This window comes from Poecilia reticulata, linkage group LG3 (assembly GCF_000633615.1).
Source record: "Poecilia reticulata strain Guanapo linkage group LG3, Guppy_female_1.0+MT, whole genome shotgun sequence".
Classification (NCBI taxonomy): Eukaryota; Metazoa; Chordata; class Actinopteri; order Cyprinodontiformes; family Poeciliidae; genus Poecilia; species Poecilia reticulata.
This window is the reverse complement of record NC_024333.1, coordinates 31,740,644-31,747,828: the sequence shown is the minus strand read 5'-3', so window position 1 is coordinate 31,747,828 and position 7,185 is coordinate 31,740,644. Positions and strand designations below refer to the sequence as shown.

Sequence of the window (7,185 nt, the reverse complement as noted above, 5' to 3'; positions counted from 1 at the left end):
CCAACCAACCAACCAACCAACCAACCAACCAACCAACCAACCAACCAACCAACCAACCAATCAACCAATCATCCACTCCGGTGTGAACACAGGAGACCAACATGGATGATCAGGAGCTGCAACCTCTTAACTTTTCTCCTTTGTCCCCACAAAAAACTGAAACTCTGTAAAACACGTCAACGCGCTCGGCCTCGACTGCCTGCATCCAAATAAAATCTGCTTTACGAAAAACACTCTAAGACACGGAGAGTGGATTATTTTACACAATATGATACAAGTGGATACAAGATAAACCTTTAGATGTTTGTGATCAGAATAAATGAGTTGAGCTGCTGGAGCCTCCTGACAGATGAAGCTGTAATAAATCTGCGTCCTTTAGCTCCCAGATCTCCTTTCTGTTGTGCAGCTCTGAGAGTTCATCTGATGGAACTGCTGCAGCGTAACGCAAATGTCAACAAGCAATACCTTTATCTTAACGCGGCCACAATGGCTCCATCCATCTCCATCAAAGCCCTGACACCAGAGACTGTGTGTCTCACTTTGTACTGAAGGTCTGCAGGCGGCGGAGGAAATGCCACGGCGCATATGCAGCTCTTCATTACCGCGCGTGTTTCACAGGACGTCAGCCTGAAAGGTGCTTTCCGCTGGGAAATGAGCAAAGCTGAGAACAATGGGGGCGTCCTGCGTGACCAGCACGGCAGCCTGGGGGCTTTCATGCCGCCAGGTAGATCTGAAACGGCAGCCAGAGCCGTGCTGGTCCGGTCCCATCGATCTGGTGGTGAGGAAGAGCCAGCGTGGTTTCATCTGCGTCCCGTCAGTCAGGACAGAGAGCCTGACAGGCTCCCAGACAACAACGAGCGGCTGGAGGAGAAGTGAAGGAAAACACCTGGTTTGGTCAGGAATGACGGGAGACGGACAGAACGAGACCGAGGGTCCGAGGAATGAGCTTCCTCCGTAACGTAATCATAATCCAAAGGTTTACTAAAGTTTACTGATATTATTCCAGTTACACAGTTTCTGATTTCATAGGTCAAATGGCTCAGAAGTATCTGAGCCATTTGTAAGTAAGTATCTGGGGATTTTGTTCACGAATGAGGGAAGAAGGGAGCCGGAGATCGACAGGCGGATTGGGGCAGCGTCTGCCGTGAAGCGGGCGCTGTACCGGTCCGTCGTGGTGAAGAGAGAGCTGAGCCAAAAAGCGAAGCTCTCGATTTACCGGTCGATCTACGTTCCCACCCTCATCTATGGTCATGAGCTTTGGGTCATGACCGAAAGAACGAGATCACGGGTACAAGCGGCCGAAATGGGTTTCCTCCTCCGCAGGGTGGCTGGGCTCTCCCTTAGAGAGAGAAGMYCGGKCATCCGGGAGGGACTCAGAGTAGAGCCGCTGCTCCTCCACGTCGAGAGGAGCCAGTTGAGGCTCGGGCATCTGGTCAGGATGCCTCCTGGACGCCTCCCTGGTGAGGAGTTCAGGTCCCACCGGGAGGAGGGGAGACCCAGGACACGCTGGAGGGACGATGTCTCTCTATGGCCTGGAAACGTCTTGGGATTCCCCCGGAGGAGCTGGAAGAGGCTGGGGAGGGAAGTCTGGGCCTCCCTTCTGAAGCTGCTGCCCCTGCGACCCGACCCGGATAAGATGGATGGATGGATGGATGGAAATGGCTCAGAAGTACTTCAGCAGTTTCTGCATTTAAAAACAGACTAAAATAATTTATTCATCCCAATAATCAGTAAATGACAGGAGTTTTAATATTTAAGGTTCTGAAGTTAAAGGAGCAAATGAAAACGGATGTAATATTCAGGAGACATAAACCCAGACCGGGTTTAATGTGGGAATGTTTCCACACAGACAGAAAAGACGGTTTTTAGGGTGGAGGTTAGAGCAACATGGGTCCACTGAGAGCCAAACGCTTCACTTATCCCACTAAAAACCCATTTATGACCTGATGATCACCTGCAGAGCTCTGCCTCTCCTGTGATTACTCCCCTGTGTGTTTTGTCTCAGAAGACGAGCGACGCAGCTTTGATCTCGTGCAAAATGAGAAGCATAAAAATCGGTTTGGATCCGACATTTTTCAGCGTGTTATTGCAAACACAAAGCTCCAAACTGGGCCCAAAGTGATAATCTCTGACATTTTCACACGGTGAAACATCCACTTAGTTTCCCCCTGCCTCGTTATTCAGCTCTGACATTTGCTGTTTGGAACAACTTTTCAGTCGTCTGGTGATTCCTGCACCTGATAGACAAAGAGCAAAAAATGTAGGAGGAGAAAACAGCTGGTAGTTGAACCTGGTGTCAAAATGTCTGAAAAGCAGTTAAATGGTACAAGCAGTGGTTGGGAGACTTCTGCTAATCTGCTAATACACTAAGAGGAGATCATTTTTCTGCTCTTCTGCTGTATTTTAAAATATTTAGTGAACTTAACTTCCTCTAAATGAATTTTTCTGGATAATTCTGAAAGAATTAATGTTTTAAAAACGTTCGGTTAAATAATTGTTTTGCTTGACAGCTAAGAAATCTTCAAACAGTTAAACATTTCTGTCAATACTTTGTTTTTTTTTATCTTGGAAAGAAACACAGGAGCAAAAATAAAACAGAGACAGTGAAGAACAAGATTAAATTAAATTGCTGCTCGAGGATCGCAGTCGTTCAAGGAGCCATTTGAATTGAAGTTAGCGCGTTAGCATTAGCCTCCACTAAATGCTGTGTTTGTAATAGTAGCATAGTGAAACTACGGCTAGTGCAGCTAGCCTTCTGACATCATTTGTATTCTCCTCCAATCTTATCAGAATCAAACTGAAACTGAAGTGAAAACGTCTCCCAGGTGCAAAGCTGCAGCCGCAGGTTAGCAACTCGCTGCTACTCAAAACAATCAGAGGAAAGGATTATTTCCAACCGCCAGTCCAGTTCAGCCCCAGATCTGGGAAATAAACCCCTGAATGGCTCCGGCCCAGACTCCACAGACCTCGGCTCCCACAGCACCATGCTTCCAGAAAACCTATCGGCACAAACAGCTGGACCAGCCGTCCGGCACGGCGGAGGAGGGCGGGTGATCTGGGCTCGTTTTACAGCCGCAGGACCGACTTATCCAGTCAAACCTGAACTCCGTTACACTCTAGAACCAAAGATGATCCAGTTTATCACAAAGACCAACAGAAGCATCCATCCATCCACCCATCCATCCATCCATCCATCCATTTTCTTGCACCCTTTTTCCCTCAGTGGGGTCAGGAGGTGCTGCTGCCTCTCCAGCCAACGTTTCGGGCGAGAGGCGGGGTCACCTGGACAGGTCGCCAGTCTGTCGCAGGGCAACACAGAGACACACAACCATGCACACACACTCACACCTAGGGGCAATTTGGAGAGGCCAATTAACCTGACAGTCATGTTTTTGGACTGTGGGAGGAAACCGGAGTACCTGGAGAAAACCCACCATGCACAGGGAGAACATGCAAACTCCATGCAGAAAGACCGGGAATCGAACCCAGAACCTACCAGCTCTACCAACTGCGCCACTGTGCAGCCAACAGAAGCATGTTTATTGATATTTAAGTACTTCAAACCGCAGTTTCTAAGTAACCAACTCTTAATGTGGCGCTATAAGAAAACAGAAACCAGGTTAGCCGAGTAAATACGACCCAAACTAACCAGATTAGAGGAGTAAATAGATTCAGATGTATTACACAGATCAATATTAAATATCAGAGCCACAGGAAGATAAAATCCATGCATGACTGCAGCTGAAGTCACACTGGCTTCCATTGATTTCTCTCCCCTAAATCAGATCAGTCCTCTCCGCTAATCAGATCGATATCACCCGACCTCTGACCTCTGCCGGCTGAACTCGTTTCTCATCCATTCCCAGGTGTTTCCTCTCTCTGCTCTGAGCCCCAGAGATAAAAAAAAAAGAAAGACCCGTAAAGAGTCCATTTATCTCCTTTAATGAAAAACACTTGACTAACAGAAACACAACATGATTCACCTGAACGCCCCACAGGACGCTGCGTTCAATGACGCGGCTTTCTGATGAACTATTTCAGTTTAAATCCTCTGGAGCTCAGCTTGTTACTGAGAAATTAAGGTTTTCTGAATATTAAAAACTCCTCATCATAACAGCTGGTTGGTTAAAACATGTGGCAGCAAATTCTGGAAAAATCAATAACATAAATAAGATCAAAATAAAATAAATACGATCAGTTTCTTACCAACGAAATGACACGAAATGTAAAAGCTTCTATTTTGATGCTTACAAACAAATGACACTTTTTAAATAAAAAACTAATCCTTCAGTTTCTCATTTGTGTTTTATAAGTTTGTGTATTTTGGGCTTAAAGACGATCTGCCAGCGCTCAGACATGGCGTCCCCCAGGGCCGTGTGTTCAGTCCATCTTTATTCAGCCTAGGAGGAAACAAGTTTCCACCCGACGGGAACCGAGACCTGAAAGGTTGGGACTCATCCACAGCACCGAGCCTTTAAAGGCTTTTAGTGACAAACTATTAAAAAGATAAATACAGTTATTTAGAATAAGTTCTGTAAAATTAAAGTGTAAAAGCATTTAAGGACATTGATTCAAATTATTGAATTAAAACTGATGTATTTCCACAGTAATTCTTCCATCATTTCTGTATTTATTCCTAATTATGGATGTTATTATTTTCATCAGGTTATATTGTTGTAATAAATAGTGGAAATTAAACCGTTGTGATGCTGACCAGAGCAGTTTAAATCCCTGAATCTCCTGCCTGTTTGGTAATTTAACTACTTAAAACCTGATATATCTGTAGATAAACCTGTGCATTTGTCTTTCCTGCTGTGGTGAAAATGTTTCAGCCCTGCGCCGGTCCAGTTCCTGGAGCAGACTGACCGGATTGATCCGTCCTGCTGGGAAACGACGGCCTGCAAATGAGAGCAATGACTCTTCCTGTAGGTGAGATAAATGGAGGAAATGCTGAAGAATAATTGAACTTTAACAAGCAGGAGATCCTGTAACACAGATTCATTCAACTGAACTCACATGTTCCTCCGTCATGAAGCCCTTTAAAATAAACAACTCTTACTTTTTATCTCGTCTTAAAGAAACTGAATTTAACTGTGAGATTTGTTTATTTTATTTTATAATGAAAGCTGCACCAAACCAGCCGACGGCTACAAGACAAAAACAAATGGCTGAAGCTCGGGACGACCAGTAGGAGGCGCCAGCTCCCACCTCTAACGCTGGAACCGTAAATGTTGCAGCGATTAGCGTTAGCAGTTTTCCTCGCTGACCTTCAGCCGCGCCAGGAAGTGTCACAACGTTTCCCTCGGAGGTGTGAGACGGCCGCCGCGCGTCGCCCGCCGTTAGCTCGTCACGAACGTGTCGACTGGGAGAAGAGACAAGCGTCTGACCCCCAGGTGAATTGTTGTTGTTGTTCTTCTTCTCTGATAAACACGTAGCTAACCGATCAGCACACCAGCTGCCTGCTTCCCTAGACTTTTGTTCATTTTTGGTTGGGACGTTTAAAGTCTCAAAAATGACTCCCTCTCCCTTCCACTGTCTTATGTTCAGGCAGTTGGGACGCGTAACCGTGGAAACAAGGTGTTGTTACACCTGGGAGCTGCTGATTAGCGCCTCAGAAGCTCAAATAATACCTGACCTCTGACCCCAAATCCCAGAGGAGCCGGATGAGACACAGAGAAGCCGGAGGTTTAAACCAACTCTTTAATCCATCATGATGGGCAAACATTAACGTCAGCTCGGCTTTCTAACCGTGTAAAGAGGAGCGGCAAAAGCAAAGGGTGATGATTAGCAGCGCTAGCAACAGCTGATAATGTCATCCAGTGAAATATCGTCTCTGCTGCCTGGAGGCTGAGCTGCTAGCATGTCAAAGTTATGAGACGTCATACACTAACTGTCTTCAGTCAGAGGCATCTTCAGAGGCGTTGCAAGACTGACTGCTACTGGAGATCCTTCCTGACCACAGCAACACTAAAAGCTTCTCATCTGGAGAAAATCTTGATGTCGAGACAAAGCTTCTAGATAAAAAAAAACTTCAACCCTCCAACATGGAGGTGGCAGCATCATGCTGTGGGACTGCGTTACACAAAACGGATGTAATAATGAAACATGACCTCCAGATTCTTCATCCTGTCCTGAAATCAGCTGCTGGTTCAAACGTTTCTAATCTCACTGCAGATGAAACTCATAAATCCTCCAAACAAACAAATTAACACCATAAAGCTGGATGACAGTTTTGGGTCATGAGTAGCAGAACCGAACCGAACCTGGACCTTTTATATAACAAATAACTTTATCTGGCCTTTAAGCTGAAAGCTGCTGTTTGGTAAATCAGCTCCGGTTCTGTTTGGGTTCTGAACAGGACCGGACCGCCAGGAAACGCCCAGAGGAGCGTTTCAGACAAACACAACGCTGAACCAGTTCTGATCCAGCAGAACCAGACCTACATGTGGAGCCCAGCGGGTTCTGATGAGCTGTCAGAACCACCGATGAACCGGACTCAGCTCCGGCCCATTTACGTCTCATTACACGTTTGATCCATTTTATTCCTTCTCCTCATCTCAACCAGAAACTTCGATGTCTTCCTCGGTCGGCGGCAGCAGCTGAGCGCCCCGATGCGGCCATGACGCCCTGGAACATCCATCTGCTGACCTCCGGGTCCGCCGGACGCCGAGCGGAGGAGAGAAACGGGCCTGGAAGATTTCACTCTCAGAACGAAGCAGTGAAGTCAGCTCAGGTGTTTCACTGCTGGTTGGTGTTCATGTGTTCATATGAGAGGATAAACGACCATAAATGGCTCTTTCCTCCAGGATGTGAAGGTGAACCAGTAACGTAACGTAGCCTAGCGTAGCCTAGCATAGCCTAGCATAGGGTAGCGTAGCCTAGCATAGGGTAGCGTAGCTGGACCTAAACAGTTTGATTATAGTTTGATCCCCCTGAAAACATCCATCCATCCATTTTCTTTCACCCTTGTCCCTCAGTGGGTCAGGAGGTGCTGCTGCCTCTCCAGCCAACGTTTCGGGCGAGAGGCGGGGTCACCTGGACAGGTCACCAGTCTGTCGCAGGGCAACACAGAGACACACAACCATGCACACACACACACACTCACACCTAGGGACAATCTGGAGAGACCAATCAACCTGACAGTCATGTTTCTGGACTGTGGGAGGAAACCGGAGTACCTGGAGA

General features: G+C 46.7%; 1 protein-coding gene across 7 annotated transcripts in view; it reads right to left on the bottom strand.

The window, feature by feature from the left end:
- LOC103462996 (serine/threonine-protein kinase BRSK2-like) overlaps positions 1-7,185 on the bottom strand; it is a 107,783-nt gene that overhangs the window by 49,058 nt on the left and 51,540 nt on the right. The gene's annotated exons all lie outside the window — the stretch shown is intronic.